Source organism: Aptenodytes patagonicus, chromosome 8 (genome assembly GCF_965638725.1).
Source record: "Aptenodytes patagonicus chromosome 8, bAptPat1.pri.cur, whole genome shotgun sequence".
Lineage (NCBI taxonomy): Eukaryota > Metazoa > Chordata > Aves > Sphenisciformes > Spheniscidae > Aptenodytes > Aptenodytes patagonicus.
In genome coordinates this window covers 10934013-10949843 of record NC_134956.1, presented here as the reverse complement: position 1 = coordinate 10949843, position 15831 = coordinate 10934013, and the positions used below count along the sequence as shown (strand labels likewise).

At 39.4% G+C, this 15831-nt stretch overlaps 1 protein-coding gene across 22 annotated transcripts in view; it reads right to left on the bottom strand.

Moving 5' to 3' along the window:
- The window catches only part of SLMAP (sarcolemma associated protein), a 101868-nt gene that overhangs the window by 74327 nt on the left and 11710 nt on the right, over positions 1-15831 (bottom strand). The window lies entirely within an intron of this gene.

Below are 15831 nucleotides of genomic sequence, written 5' to 3'. Positions count from 1 at the left end.
CTTTTCAACTGTATAGAGAATAAAGGGAGAAGTTGTTGAAACTATTTCAACCTTTCCTCATTTCTACTCCTTCTACATAAGGTACTGTGTTTACCTACTATTATTAATTCCATATTGCTGCTGGTTTATGACAGAGAAAACTCCCAGTGATCACACAATTCAGATAAAGGAAAAAACCCACAGATTTCACAAACACCTCCAAATGCAACAGTGGTTTGGTATCGTCACAATACTACTACATAGAAACGGTAAAAATACCCTGAAAAATTTATGAAGAAGTTGTCTCCCTTTTAGCAAGGGACATAATCCATGTGAAAGGACTTTTCTAATGTGACAACAGTATTTTTTTTTTTTTAAACAAACATCTGCAGCAGGCCTAGTTAGTTCATCTCTCCTTTGCATAAAGCAAAGATGTCTTGCTTTGGGACATCATCTGCTCCTGAACTATTTATTAACAGATGATAGGTGTCACAAGGAAAATAATGTTCAGCACATTTCTGAACTACAGTTAAAATGACTATACTGAGGATAAGCTTAATGTTATGGTGATATAAATTCAATGCAGCCAATAAAGATGCAGAAGTGCAAGTCCTAACTCAAAAGAACTGCCTAAGTACAAATGACACTGTACTAATTTTAATCATGTCAAACTAGGTATTTTTGTAGCAGGTCCAAACCACAAATACTACCAAAATATAGCGTAGTGAGAGCGCACTGCACACTTCCTCATACTGAAAACAAGGGGTCACCAGAGCACTATGCTCCTCCATGTTTTCCTGAAGACTTCTCTGCATCAAGTAAGGACCAAAACTTTTAAAAAAAAAAAACAACTAAATTTAATTTATTTTCATTCTGTGTTTTGAACTTCAGCATTCCATACAGAGAGCAAATGCAATTAACTGGAAACCAAACACCATCAGAGAAGGGTGCGGCTCCATCCAAAGACGGAAAATTCATTTTCCAGCACAGAGGAGAAATTTGACAATTGGGAGTTTAATATTTGTACTCAAGGCACTGCCAAGCCATACCTCCAACAAAGTGAGAGCGAAAATAGTCTGGGAGGAGGCTGTATTTATTTGCAATGCATTCTTGGGTCAGGACTTTCAAAGCAAGCAGTAATTGAATGCTGGTGTTCATGAACAAAGGCAGATTATTCTGGTGTTCCTTTGAGATCAACAATTTTACAATTTAAAAAAATTAATTTTTTTTTAAGCTTAAGCAAAGAAATACCTATAGCATGCATCCACATACTGAGATGGATCTGCCAGCAATGTGAGAGATTGTATGAGCTGATTTTTGACAGGCAATCTTATAGAATATTAGTCAGCCATTTCTTTAGCTGTGTCCTACTGCCTTCAGAACAAGGGGCAGGTGCTGCAGCCTTCTCACCGGTTCAGAACATTAGAACAACCCCAGCAGACAGAGGAACAGGCAGAGCGCAGATAAGATGTTCAAGAATATGGTAATTACAATTTCAAACACAGTGACTCATGATTCGTACCAGTCTTAGTCGAGGGCAAAAATCACATACATGGTACCTTGGGTTTACAGATCCAAAGGTTTGCTAACACAGCAAAACTTGCCAAGGTAATTATTCCAGTACAGTTTTCCACACAGACAAAAGTATTTCAATGTCTTTTTTCTAGCTATTTTCCATCATATCCACAAAGTCATCAGGGACGTTGCACTGATAACACTGTGCCCATGAATTTTATTCTTCAGACAAGCTAAAAAACCAAACCTGAATGCCTTTTAAAATATCTTTGTCAATAAAAAAGTACTTAGAACACATGGTAAGTGCCCATGACCAATCTGCCAGTGAGCACAAGGAGCAGGGGCAAGGGAATTGCAAAGTACTGCTGGCAATCTCACACCCTTTCAGCTGTAAAGCCCAAGAGTAGTCATCCGCACCTCTCAGAAATACATTACCAAGTCTTGCAATTTTTTGTACTAAATGTGCCATATTTCCCTCTAAAACATTGAAAACATTTTTCAAAGTACAAAAAGAACCTCTTTCTAACACCAGTGGTTCTAGATCGTCAGTCTAAGAAGAAATATCCTCCATCATAAATCTTAAAGGAAAATTGATGTTTTAGTTCTTTAAACAGCTGTCAAGTAATTATCGAAATGGCAGATCCTTCCAGGTTTGAAAACCAGAGACACCTCCAACCACCTATATGCAGATTTCAGGTCACACTGTCCAATTGCCAAAACACAATATAACAGTTTTCTTACCAAGATGTTATGCATTTTTAATGGCTAGAAACACACAGTGAAATTTTCCACAGTTCACCTCCTAAAAGCAGTGATATTAAGTTGCTGATACTATGTACCTTGAATCACTTAGGTCATTCTTTATATTTCAATATCATCATCAGAAGAGTTATTTCCATTTCCCCCCCCATTATTTTTTTTTTTAAACAAAGCAGCTAGGATGAGCTTGATAGTTTTTTATTCCAAATTGATTTAATTAAAAAAAAGGATGGGGGATGACAGGGAAAGAAGACATAAGTACAGATAGTTTTAATCCTGAAAAGCATACACAAAATTATAGAAAGATGACTAGTCCCTCTGACTACCAAGCTTTTCCATGCAGCTACCAATTCAGGGAACTTGTCCCGCACAACGCAGAAAGCTGGTATATTGTTCACCCATGAATGAAGGGTTATCAAGTGATTTTTCTCATTAACTCAGTTGTGATGCTTTGAACTAGACAAAACAAGGGCAGTTGTAGAGAAAATATGAAGCAAAAACATCATTCTGCCTACCAAAAAAATCACAAGAACAAATTAACATAGGTGGGCTGAAGGAATTGAATACTTTTTAAACATCCACTCACCTGAAAGTTGAATCCAAAGCCTCATCAAAAGGTTACAAGTGTCACTATATACACAACTGCCATGAGGTAGCCAAAGGCACATCCCCAAACATGGCAACCAGCACACCAATAAGGCACTAAAGTTAATCTCATAAGATTAGAAAATAAACTAAATTACACAATAAATCCATCAAGATTTTTTTTTTATTTCTGTCATAATAATTATGGGTGGTATTTCCCTGCTATCAAATTATATAATAGCATGTTATGTTTTCTCTGTACAATCCTGGTGTTATTCAGTTGTCATGGAAGTAGCATGCTGGTCCACAGACCAATGAACACATTGCCACTGTAAAAAACACAACCCACATAATCATTTGCAAGCAAGAATCATTGAATCCCTTCCCTAAGCATGAAAATGCCTTTTCTTTTTACTATTTAAACCTGAGCTGCAACCACTAGAGGGCAACATAATTATACACACTCTCGCCCAGATTTGGTAAAGCAAACCAATTCAATAAAAAAGTACATCTCAGAAACTAAAATTGAAGACTGTTTATATTATGAAGGTGGGGTTTTTTAATACTGAAATTTCCCTTAATTATAGCACATATACTGTGCGTTGTCTAAACTATTAATCCCATCTTTACAGTCTAGAGCCTCAAACACAAGCTACAACATTCACATTAACAATTATCCTACTTCTCAGATTTTAAAATTAGGTTTCTCAACTTGAATGTTCCTGCTACTGAAATTATGCAAGTTACTGAAATTCTACCCAGAATAAGCAAGCATGTGTAAAAATCAGAACGCTGTCAAAGCCTTTTCATATTAAATATAGAAATTGAACTTCCTAATCAATGGTAAAAAATATCTAGCTAGAAATTGGCCACATGAGTCATAGAATAGAATCATAGAATGGTTTGGGTTGGAAGGGACCTTAAAGACCATCTAGTTCCAACCCTCCTGCCATGGGCAGGGACACCTTCCACTACACCAGCTTGCTCAAAGCCCCATCCAACCTGGCCTTGAACACTTCCAGGGAGGGGGCATCCACAGCTTCTCCGGGCAACCTGTTCCAGTGCCTCACCACCCTCACAGTGAAGAATTTCTTCCTTATATCTAATCTAAATCTACCCTCTTTCAGTTTAAAGCCATTCCCCCTTGCCCTATCACTACATGCCCTTGTAAGAAGTCCCTCTCCAGCCTTCTTCTTGTAGGCCCCTTCAGGTACTGGAAGGCTGCTATAAGGTCTCCCCAGAGCCTTCTCTTCTCCAGGCTAAACAACCTCAACTCTCTCAGCCTGTCTTCATAGGAGAGGTGCTCAATCCCTCTGATCATCTTCATGGCCCTCCTCTGGACCCGCTCCAACAGGTTCATGTCGTTCTTATGCTGAGGGCTCCAGAGCTGGACGCAGTACTGCAGGTGGGGTCTCACCAGAGCAGAGCAGAGGGGCAGAATCACCTCCCTCGACCTGCTGGCCACGCTTCTTTTGATGTAGCCCAGGACACCGTTGGCTTTCCGGGCTGCAAGCGCACATTGCTGGGTCATGTGGAGCTTCTCATCAACCAACATCCCCAAGCCCGTCTCCTCAGGCCTGCTCTCAATTCATTCTCTGCCCAGCCTGTATTTGTGCTTGGGATTGCCCCGACCCATGTGCAGGACCCTGCGCTTGGCCTTGTTGAACTTCATGAGGTTCCTCTCAAGCCTGCCAGGATACCTCTGGATGGCATCCCTTCCCTCCAGCATGTCAACTGCACCACACAGCTTGGTGTCGTCGGCAAACCTGCTGAGGGTGCACTCAAATCCCACTGTCCCTGTCACTGACAAAGATGTTAAACAGCACCAGTCCCAATACCGACCCCTGAGGCATGCCACTCATCACTGGTCTCCACTTGGACATCGAGCTGTTGACCCCAACTCTCTGAGTGCGGCCATCCAGCCAATTCCTTATCCACCAAGTGGTCCATCCGTCAAATCCATGTCTCTCCAATTTGGAGACAAGGATGTTGTGCAGGACAGTGTCAAATGCTTTGCACAAGTCCAGGTAGATTACATCCATAGCTCTTCCCTTATCCACCAATGCTGTAACCCCATTATAGAAGGCTACCAAATTTGTCAGGCATGATTTGCCTTTAGTGAAGCCATGTTGGCTGTCTCGAATCACCTCCCTGTCCTCCATGTGCCTTAGCATAGCTTCTGGGAGGATCTGCTCCATGATCTTCCCAGGCACAGAGGTGAGACTGACTGGCCTGTAGTTCCCCGGGTCTTCCTTTTCTCCCTGTTTAAAAGTGGGGGTTATGTTTCCCCTTTTCCAGTCAGTGGGAACATCACCAGACTGCCACGACTTCTCAAATACGATGGATAGTGGCTTAGCAACTTCATCTGCCAGTTCCTTCAAGACCCGCGGATGGATCTCATCGGGTCCCATGGACTTGTGCACCTTCAGGTGCCTTAGATGGTCTCGAACCTGATGTTCTCCCACAGTGGGCGGCTCTTCATTCTCCCAGTCCCCGCCTTTGCCTTCTGTGGCTTGGGTGGCGAGGCTCAAGCACTTGCTGGTGAAGACCGAGGGGAAAAAAGCCATTGAGTACCTCCACCTTCTCCATGTCCCGGGTAACCAGGTCTCCTGTTTCGTTCCAGAGAGGGCCCACATTTTCCCTTGTCTTCCTTTTATCCCCGACGTACCTATAGAATCTTTTCTTGTTGCCCTTGACGTCCCTGGCCAGATTTAATTCTGTCGGGGCTTTGGCTTTCCTAACCTGATCCCTGGCTGCTCGGACAATTTCTCTGTGTTCCTCCCAGGCTACCTGTCCTTGCTTCCACCCTCTGTAGGCTTCCTTTTTGTGTTTGAGTTTGTCCAGGAGCTCCTTGTTCATCCATGCAGGCCTCCTGGCGTTTTTGCCTGACTTCCTCTTTGTTGGGATGCATCGCTCCTGAGCTTGAAGGAGGTGACCCTTGAAGATTACCCAGCTTTCTTGGGCCCCTCTTCCCTCCAGGGCTTTGTCCCGTGGCACTCTGCCAAGCAGATCCCTGAAGAGGCCAAAGTCTGCTCTCCTGACATCCAGGGTAGTGAGCTTGCTGTGCGCCCTTCCTCGGTGCCCTAAGGATCTTGAACTCCACCATTTCGTGGTCACTGCAGCCCAGGCTGCCCTTGAGCTTCACACTCCCCACCAGCCCCTCCTTGCTGGTGAGAACGAGGTCCAGCATAGCACCTCTCCTCGTTGGCTCCTCTACCACTTGGAGAAGGAAGTGATCATCGATGCACTCCAGGAACCTCCCGGATTGCTTATGCCCTGCCGTGTTGTCCCTCCAATAGATATCGGGGTGGGTGAAGTCCCCCATGAGGACCAGGGCTTGTGAGCGTGAGGCTGCTCCTGTCTGTCTACAGAGGGCCTCATCCGCTTGGTCTTCCTGGTCAGGTGGCCTGTAGCAGACCCCCACTATAAAGTCACCTGTCCCTGCCTTCCCTTTAATCCTGACCCACAAGCTCTTGGTCAGCTCCTCATCCATCCCCAGGCAGAGCTCCATGCACTCCAGCTGGTCATTGACATAGAGGGCGACACCCCCTCCTCGTCTCCCCAGCCTGTCCTTCCTAAAGAGCCTGAATCCCTCCATCCCAACACTCCAGTCATAGGAGCCATCCACCACGTCTTTGAGAAGCCAATAAGGTCGTAGCCCTGCAGGCATGCACACATCTCCAACTCCTCTTGTTTATTCCCCATGCTACATGCGTTTGCATAGAGGCATTTAAGTTGGGCCCCCGATGAAGCTGTCTTACTGGCTCGAGTGGCTGGAATTCCTTTGTGCTGTTCTTCAGGTGCTTTCCTGCTGACTTATGTTCCTTCTCCAGGCTCTGGGCATCTATTGCTGGGCCTGGCATCAAACTGGTAGGAGTGGGATGGATTGAGGTTCCCCTCCCCCGGCATCTCTAGTTTAAAGCCCTCTTCACCAGCTTGGCAAGCCTATGACTGAAGATGCTCTTCCCCTCCTCTGACAGATGGACCTCATCAGCCCCTGCTGATGCTGCAAAAGAACTAGAATTAACATGCAATTTTTTTCCATGACTAATCAGCAGTTCAAAAATATTGCTGTTCTGAGAACAGCTAGGCTTTTTCTTTACAAAGGTAGCACTGTCTTGAAATGTATTCTTGACATTTAATGTATTAAGTTCTGCTACAATTCATTATCTAGGGTCTTAGAAGAACAAAAGAGAAAGTTCAGAAACTAAAGCAAACCAGGAGAACGAGTCATTTACTAAAAGAACAAGAACAAAAACAACTGGCAGAAGGATATGCACTAGTAACTGAAAGCAAAAACATTTAAAGAATTCTTTCAAAATCTACAGTCTCAACAGAACACAGAAGAAAGCTCAGCAAGCTTGGTTTCTCCAGTCGTTAAAAATGATAATGACATTTTATAAGAGTGGCAATGCACTGGTACTGTGCATCAAATCAGTCCCATCTACACTAGCCCATCTACTCTATGAAAAAACAAAATTTGTACTATTTATCACCAAAACAGATGAACCCTCAAATTAAGTTCACATAAAATTCAAACTGCACTCCCAGTACAAACAGCCTTCCCACAAAAAATATGTTTGCTGTAAGTAATAAGCTTTGACATACCAAGAGGTTTGTCATCCAAGCTTAAATTTAATATGGCTGTAGACAAGACTATACTTTGATTAAAGAAAAATCAGCAAGACTTTTACGCTACCTATAATTAGTCTAGTATTAGTATGAAGTTTTAATAAGCTTTAATTAGGATTAGATGCTATCCATAGCTTGTTTCAAAGGAAAATAGGTTGGGCCACTGGGAATTGGCAGCATTAAGAGCAACATGGTTAAATACAAATTCAAGAGAAACGTGTGTGTGTCCCCATTGCTTCTTTCCTCTAAACTTTTTTGGAAAATAGTTTTCTTCTGCAGCCCAGTAGTATACTGAGGTCCTATGCAAATACCAGGCATATCAAACCCTATAGATGATGCAGGCTGACAGAATGTTTCATTGAATTATTACAGCTTTGCATTATTTCAACCCTGTCATTAAAAAAGAGTTTGTGACACTTTTGCTAGAACAATTTTAAAGAAGCGTTTACTACTCAAAACCAGGAAAAATGATTCAAAGTCTGCCCAGCCAGTCTTAAACTAATTAAGATGTTATTGTTGTAATAAAGACAGAATACAAAATTTATATATAGATCAGTAACAGCTCTCCTGATCGCTTATACACAGATCCATATGAATATCCACTGAAGCTACATAATCTAGCAGATACAGGTAACAAGTGAAGGGGTGAGACCCTCTTACATGAAAGCACCTTTTCACACTGCTCCTGTTAGTAGGTAGGAATTAGTCTGTCTACCATGGACTTGAAAAGAAGGAAGCAAGTCCTTCTCCTAATTCATCTTAAAATTACCTCCTTCCTCTGTTGCCACCTGACAGTAGCTCCTAGGGGCTACAGAAGCAGCTGTATTTTAGATATTCTTAAATGAGAGACTCTGCGGCAGTTCCTGGAAACTAATGTACACACAACCTCAGTCTTTACATATCTCTTGGCTTTACTGGATAGCACATTCCTCGACAGCAATCAGTATCTCCCGTCTAAGTTTTCAGGGAAGTGTCAGGAGTCAATTCTCTGCTTTCTTCTCTATGTATTTCAACTGATTTTCATCCTAACAAGTTCCTTCTTTTGCACCAGGTCTATACTGTGGAGCAGTAACATTTCACAGCACACTCAACTGCAGGAAAGACATACTGTGCAGCGTACACAGCTGTTCTACTCTCCCAAACATCTGCTTTAAGAGTTGCACCACAGCACATCTCCAGCTTCCTCCCTGTTTATATGCTCTGGTTTCTTTTGAAAAAGAAAAAAACCTGGACATATGGAGAAACTGAGTGTAGACTGGTTCCCTCCCATCATGCAACTGCAACACGTGCAAAGCATGTAAGTGACTAGAAGCACACCACAGAATATCCTGTACTATAGTTTCAACCTTCAACAGAAGGTACCTTAAAAACAAAGGGGTGCTGCATTTCCGGACATAAACACAAATACACCATTTAATTCTTAGTAAGTTCTCATGGGACAAACTATTTTTACTGTATTTCTTTATTCCATGGCTTGCTTGTCTGTCTCTTAAAATCAGGTACAAGTCAGATAAAACAAACACGTTCTGTTAACCAAGGTCCCTCACTTACCTTGTTAAATCGCGCTTTTCACATTTAATTCAAAGCTGGACAACTTGAGCAGCTTATCTACCTACTGACTGCACAAACTGGATGGCCTGACAACTTCCAGACTCAGCAGTTAAATGTCTCTAGACTTACAATACCATCCACTCAACCAGTGCCAATGAGAACTAATTCAAAACATGACACACTATCATCAACTACCACCCAGCAGCATTCGCCGTCCCTGTTTCTCAACAGTTTTATAACCTCAGTGTTTCTTAATACGTGTATAAGGAACGTTGATGTTTTCTTCACTTCCCTTTGAAAGGTTCAGCTTGAAAATTTAATACCAGAAACAGTAAACTAGTAAACAAAAATGTGTAAACCACATCAACAGTTCAGAGTAACAAAGTAGAGTAGAAAAATCCCAACTCACACAGATATTATTTTGAAAGAAAAATGATAGGCATTTCAAACCAACTGAACTTAACCCTTTATTCCTAACTATTCTACCAATACCTAAATTATTTTGTGTAAAATAATTTACAAACATAAATGGTTATAATTTTAGAAAGTCCCTCTGGATTTTATCATTCACATATACAATAACCAATGCACAAATTATCAATCCAGTTTTCACTTATTACTTTAAGAGAAGACTATAATCATTTATGCAAAGCAAGTCACTCAACAGTAATATTCTATGATAAGTTACAATAGAAGTATTCTTGCACTGGGCCTTATGACAGAATGCAACACACTTACTTCTTTGCCAGTTAGACTAATAACCTTTATAAAACTTCACTCAGGAACAACTATCACCTTTTATTCTTTCATTCCCCTCTTTCCAAATGTTTACCAACTGTGCATGATTTACAAACATTTTGCTCTGCAACCCAGAAAGAAGTGTGCCCAAGGTGAGTCAATCAGTTAGCTGGAATCTCAATACCACTTAAACTGCAATAGATTACTGCTTATCTTCTCTCAGGTTTATGTGCTGCCATAATTTCAACTGAAAATTCAATGCATATTAGAATTCAGTCCCTAAACTATTCCAAGAAAAATCACAGAAACAAAATTTTAAAAACCCCACAAAAAACAAACCAAACAAAAAAACCACAAAGAGAAACCCAGCAACTTGATTCAACCAAATAATCAATTTAATAAAGAGCTTCTAAGCCTGCTCATTTTGGAAAACACAAAATTTCTTTCCAAGCAATACTTAATCCTCCTTACATTATATTAAGAATCACTCTGCAAATACATAACTACCAGAGCAAATAAAGACTTTTCATTTAAGTGACCATATTTTTACTACTCTCACTTTACCTGAATTTTTATTTTTCATTCACTTCAGATACTGTATTACAGAAAAGTTCAAATTGTTAGCTGATAAAAATCATCATTTACTGTGACAGAGTCTCAGAAAAAAAACAATTACCATTTATTTTTAAAGAAAACTACTACAAGTTTTACATTCTGCAGATATAAAGAGTAATCATTGTGTCAGTTCAAGGATACTAAGTAGAGATGAATGTTTGTATCAACTACAATGCAAACTGAATTAATAGATCTCTTCATGAAACAACACATTCAAAACCATATTAAGTATGAAATAAACTACTTCAGCTGTGACAGAACTATGGAGATGAACGTAAGTAGTTCCATGCTGCTATTTAAAACATAGACCAAAACCACTGAAGCAAACTCTTAACATCCAGTGCTTTCATTAGCAAGTCAAGAGATGAAACTATTTTCCCTAAAATCTTTCATGGAAGATGACCTATCTTCCAACTGTATGAGTAGTTCAATGAAAAAACTGTCTGATCAAGAAATATTTTTTTTGCTATAAATGAAGCTCATTACAACTGCCATTTCTGCATTGCTCATAATGATGGCTCTTTTTAACTGTTAAGAATATTTTGATAGAACTTAAGAAATTAAGCTGAGAAAAATATGCATTTTTAAAAATGAAACATTCAAATAGACGACTTAACAGAAAATTTTCAAGGAAAAGCTTTGTTACCTTAAATGACAATTTTAACCTTTACGATGATTTTTTTCAACAGCACAGAACTCTGCTCTTCAAGCACCTATGCTTAATGGTACAAGTAAATTTAAAAAGGAGAAGTGGTAATACATGTTTCCTGTTGGTTTTTCTTTTTTTTTAAAAGCGCAACTTGCAATCTAAAGTGTGTAATTGTGACCTCAGTTGTTCTTAAGTTTCAATATTCCCTTTTGCATCACTTCATCCACTTGCAACAGCAATCATCTTGTCTCTATGCCATCCTCGTAGAATTTCCAATGCTATCAAACTCCATGGTACCTTCACTGCTCAGTGCTCTTTTCACCTGATGGTTTATCCCTAATACTGAAAAGTGATTTGTGTCTCAGTGCTGATATGAAGCTCACCTCTACAGTTCTGCAACCTGACCCATACAGGTCTGCTTCCTGCCCCCCACAGTACCTAAGCACCTGCAGACCACCTTTCGATATGGCTAGCAGGCTCACATCAGAGAAAGTGACCTCAAGAACTGGTTGCTTGTATTTAGAAGGAATGAGACACAGAACCAGAAAAGTTTCTTCCAGCCTTTCATCTCGCTCCTCTTTCCCCTAGTTTTCTTCTCTCCAGACCCTAAATTCACTTATGTCTGCCTGCCCCATCACCACGTGACACTTACCTTGAACCCACTTGGACAAAAGAGGAGAGGAATCAAAGGTGCAGCTGAGATGGGATGCTACCACAGATTGTCGGGAATCTGTCTTTCTTACTTTGCAGAAAGGGACAGTAGTAAGAGGAAGGTGGCAGCTAGAATAACAATGACTTTCAGGAAGACAGCCTTATAGACTCCAATGGGGAAGTGGGGCTCAAAACCAGACAGGGTAGATAAGATAGCTGTTTATGAATAGCTGGTTGGACTCGATGATCTTAGAGGTCTTTTCCAACCTTAATGATTCTATTCTATGATTCTATGAAGGCTTGGAATTCTTTTCCTCTCAATGAATGCAAAGAAGACAGGACCAACAGTATAGAGCATAGACAAGGGAGCCATAGTCTAAGGTCTGGCTGTTTTAAGAGTGGCCCAAGTGCAAGAGTTAGCATGCGGAGGATAGGATGGATGAAGGACCAGTTATGCAGAAGGGCTCATCTGACATTTGAGAATCGGTTTGGGAAAATTCTGTGCACCCACAACCTTTTCTACCACAGATTTGTTCTCATTTCTTCAGTTTTGTCATACACCTTGCTAAGAATCAGTATTTTGCAGAAAATTCTATTTTTTACCTTCTCAGTAGAAAAAAAGAAAGGGAAACTTAATTCCACAACCTGAAGTACCGTATTTTCTAATGGTAATATATACACATTACAAATAAAAGGAAGTTACTACCCCAAAATCAACAAAGAAACACAACATAAAAAAAGGCACTCGCTGCTACGTAGGCTTTAGGTCTCAAGAGGATTAGATAAATGAAACAAGGAACACTCTACTCTGACGTTGTGGTTCATCGTGCTTTTTTGCTGCCTACTCCATTTCACTCTTCTGTTAACTTCCTAGATTACTGCCCTAAAACTGGCAAGAACATCTTGTTCTAAATAAGCGTTATCACCCACATTTTCAGAAATGTGTAAGTTCAGTGACCTTGGATTTTCTAAAAGGTATTTTCACTGGACAATGCAGAACAAGTTGACAAGATCTTGTTTCATGCTATTTGCTTTAGTTGTTTTGTCAAGGCAACTAGAAAGCACAGAGGAACATAGAAATGGATATTGAAAAAGTACCTTTTGAGTTGGAATGAAATCCTGTAAAAGGGTAGAACTGGAAACTAACAAGCATGATTCCTCTGAATCGCAGCACTGAGTTTTGCAGAAAGTAACAAAAACTCCATATTCTACCACAGTTTTCGTAATGCAATTTCTCATTAGCATTGTGGGAAGATGCAAGACATAAAAGCTTCCTGCTATGGAACATTTTTAACAGTTTTACCCAAGCGTAATATCAACATGTCTGAAAAAAATTGTTACTACTTTATTTTATAAAGAACAGTCATCCATGTCTATTTTCCAGAACTTGAAGCTATAATACTTGAGAAAAACAAACAACTCAAGTATTTAAATTAGAATGTTTTCAAAACTTCTAAGTTTGGCTTAACACACTATTAGCATGTTAAACAAATATGTTAATTATTATAATTCAAATATTTAAATGATAATACCATTACTACGCCTCAAGTGTAGACAGGTATCTCAGTGCTTTATACTTTAAACAAGCTGCACTTTAACTGACTTTACCACTTCCGATTATATAAAATAAATATACAAGACATCCCTCCCATCATAATTCTTCTTCATGCAAGGTCATACAGTTCTTTCTAAAGGCTTGTTTATCAAAGCAGATAAACTTTCTCCTCCCTCTTTTTAAGATGCCAGCAAACAAAGCTCATACTTCAAAGGCTACATTAAAAAAAGTAAGCTCTAGTACGGCTAATACTCTTTCAATTGCTCAAAAATACAATGCAGCAGGAAAATAAGGAGCTAATCTCCACCAACCTAAGGCCTCATACCATATGCATAAATAAAAAAAAACCTTGCTAGGTAGTTAAAAAGGCCCTCAGACCTACTCATGGACAAAACTAAAGGAATCTGCACTCCTGGCCAGCTGTATGAGCAAATGCAGTGCATCTAATACCTATCTGATTTTGTGGTAATTTATTACTGGTGTTCTTTTCTTCCACTGAAATGGGATATTTCATCAAGAATTATAAAAAGCACAAACAACGAGAAATTCTACTGCAATCAGAAGTTTTGTTAATAACTGTTCTAGTATTTGAATGAGTGCAATGAAGTTCAAGACAATGAAAGGAACAATGATGGGGAAAAAAAAAACCTGGAAGATCAGTAGCAGGTTGGTCCCCTCCATCCAGTAGCAGCAGCAGTAGTATCTCTAGCTTTATGGAAAGGAAACCCCAATAAGGGCCAAAAATCATAAGAGTAAAGACTGAATTGGTCCATTTTTCATATTTGACTCGGTACACTCACTAAAATCCTTTTTAATGTCCTAGCAATTACACAGCCACTGGTAATATTAAAATTGCAAAAAGCTGCTCCCTTCCTATGTTCTCAAATATTTGTTTTGCTCATGTGTTCTTTTCACCATGTTATTTGTTAGTTCAGACTTTAACCAGAACTTTCCAAAAGCTGCAAGTTCTCTTCACATTGAAGAGACTATTCCTAGAGAGTGGTTTGCCTCTTTTTTTTTTCTTCTTACTCATGTTTCCACTCTCTCATCCATTAAATATAAACAGTTTTAAAATAAAAATGCAAGTTGGCTGTGCCTGTAAATGCAGTAATTAAGTTTTATGATAAAAACATTTTTTGTCTGTATATAATCACAGATTCTCATTCTAAAACAGACCCTGCCATAAAAGCTCATGACTCTAATACAATTCCCCACTACAACAGCATTTACTGTTTTGTTAATAAATGCTAATAGTACAGCCCCCAAATGGGTTGTGCTGTCATATTACTAATTCTAAGCAACAGCTTGGGACTCAGATACATAATAGCTACCTATATATGCACCCATAGCTTTCAGCTACAAACTAAACCAAAGTACTTAGTGCTTGCCATGGACATGAACATTCACACATAGGCAGCTACTGTTGCACAGTCACTTGTTAAGCCATTGAATCTTTATCAGCTGTAAGAATGCTTAGTTCCTGCACAGTCCAGGAACAGAAGTTTCAAATGAAAAAATTCAACAGGTTTTTTTGTCAAAAAAAAATTCAGATGCAAATGCCTCAATTCTGGAAGGTCAGTTGTTCCATTTCTTTCTTCTTTTTTTTAATACGCCATCAAGCACATGTTCACGATACACTTTCTAAGGTTTTATTCCAGCTTAAGAAAAGGCAAAAGAGGTTCAGATCACCAGATATTTATTCTATAATTGCAAAGTAACTTGTAGTTTTAGCACTAATGGAGAAATGACAGTGGTATCATGTCTCAGCAAAGAGCTTTAACCCTGATGGTATGAAAAAAAAGTATCCTTATTACTAACAACAACCTCATTAAACATCACCAGGCAAGAGCTCCCTTTTGGATGCAGATAATGAACCTCAATTTTAGATCACTAAAATATTATACAAATTACCAACTTTGAGCACAGCCAACAATTAAACAACACTTTCATGCAGCCCAACTAGGACTTGGTCCACAACTACAAGGGTCCTATGAAAAAGAATACTTGGGACACCTCAGCATGAGTGCAGCAGTCAAACAGAACAATTACCTTTTCCAAATGTCCACAAGTATAAGCAAGCACTTACTATTTCTAAATCCTTCTATTGCCTGAAAACTTTTGCTCTGGAGAGAATAGTTTCCACTAAGCTTTGCTCACCTGTATAAAAACGGTCTAAAGCAATATTTAAAGCAGAACTATATAACATACTTTCTAGACTTAATTTGAGGCATGACACCAGCAAGCAGATCCAGTCACTGAAATAATGTTACAAGATTACAGCTACCCTAACATTAGACTCAAAACTACATCTTCATAAAAGGTTTTTAAAGGATACTACAAAGCAATTATTTTTGTAAATCTTTTGGAAACACAAAACTGCAATTATAAAGGAAGATATGTACAGCAAGTTTAAACAATAAAATACATCAAAGAAAACAAGTTACAGATCTCAAAAGGAAGACTAGTCATCAAGATCCTTTAATATTAGTTTATAAAACTTATGTCACCATCTAAAATTCATCCAGTAACACCTATCCTGGGAAGGCTCAACATAAAGCTATGTGAGAAAGAGAAGAAGAAAATTGAGCACATTTTCATTTGA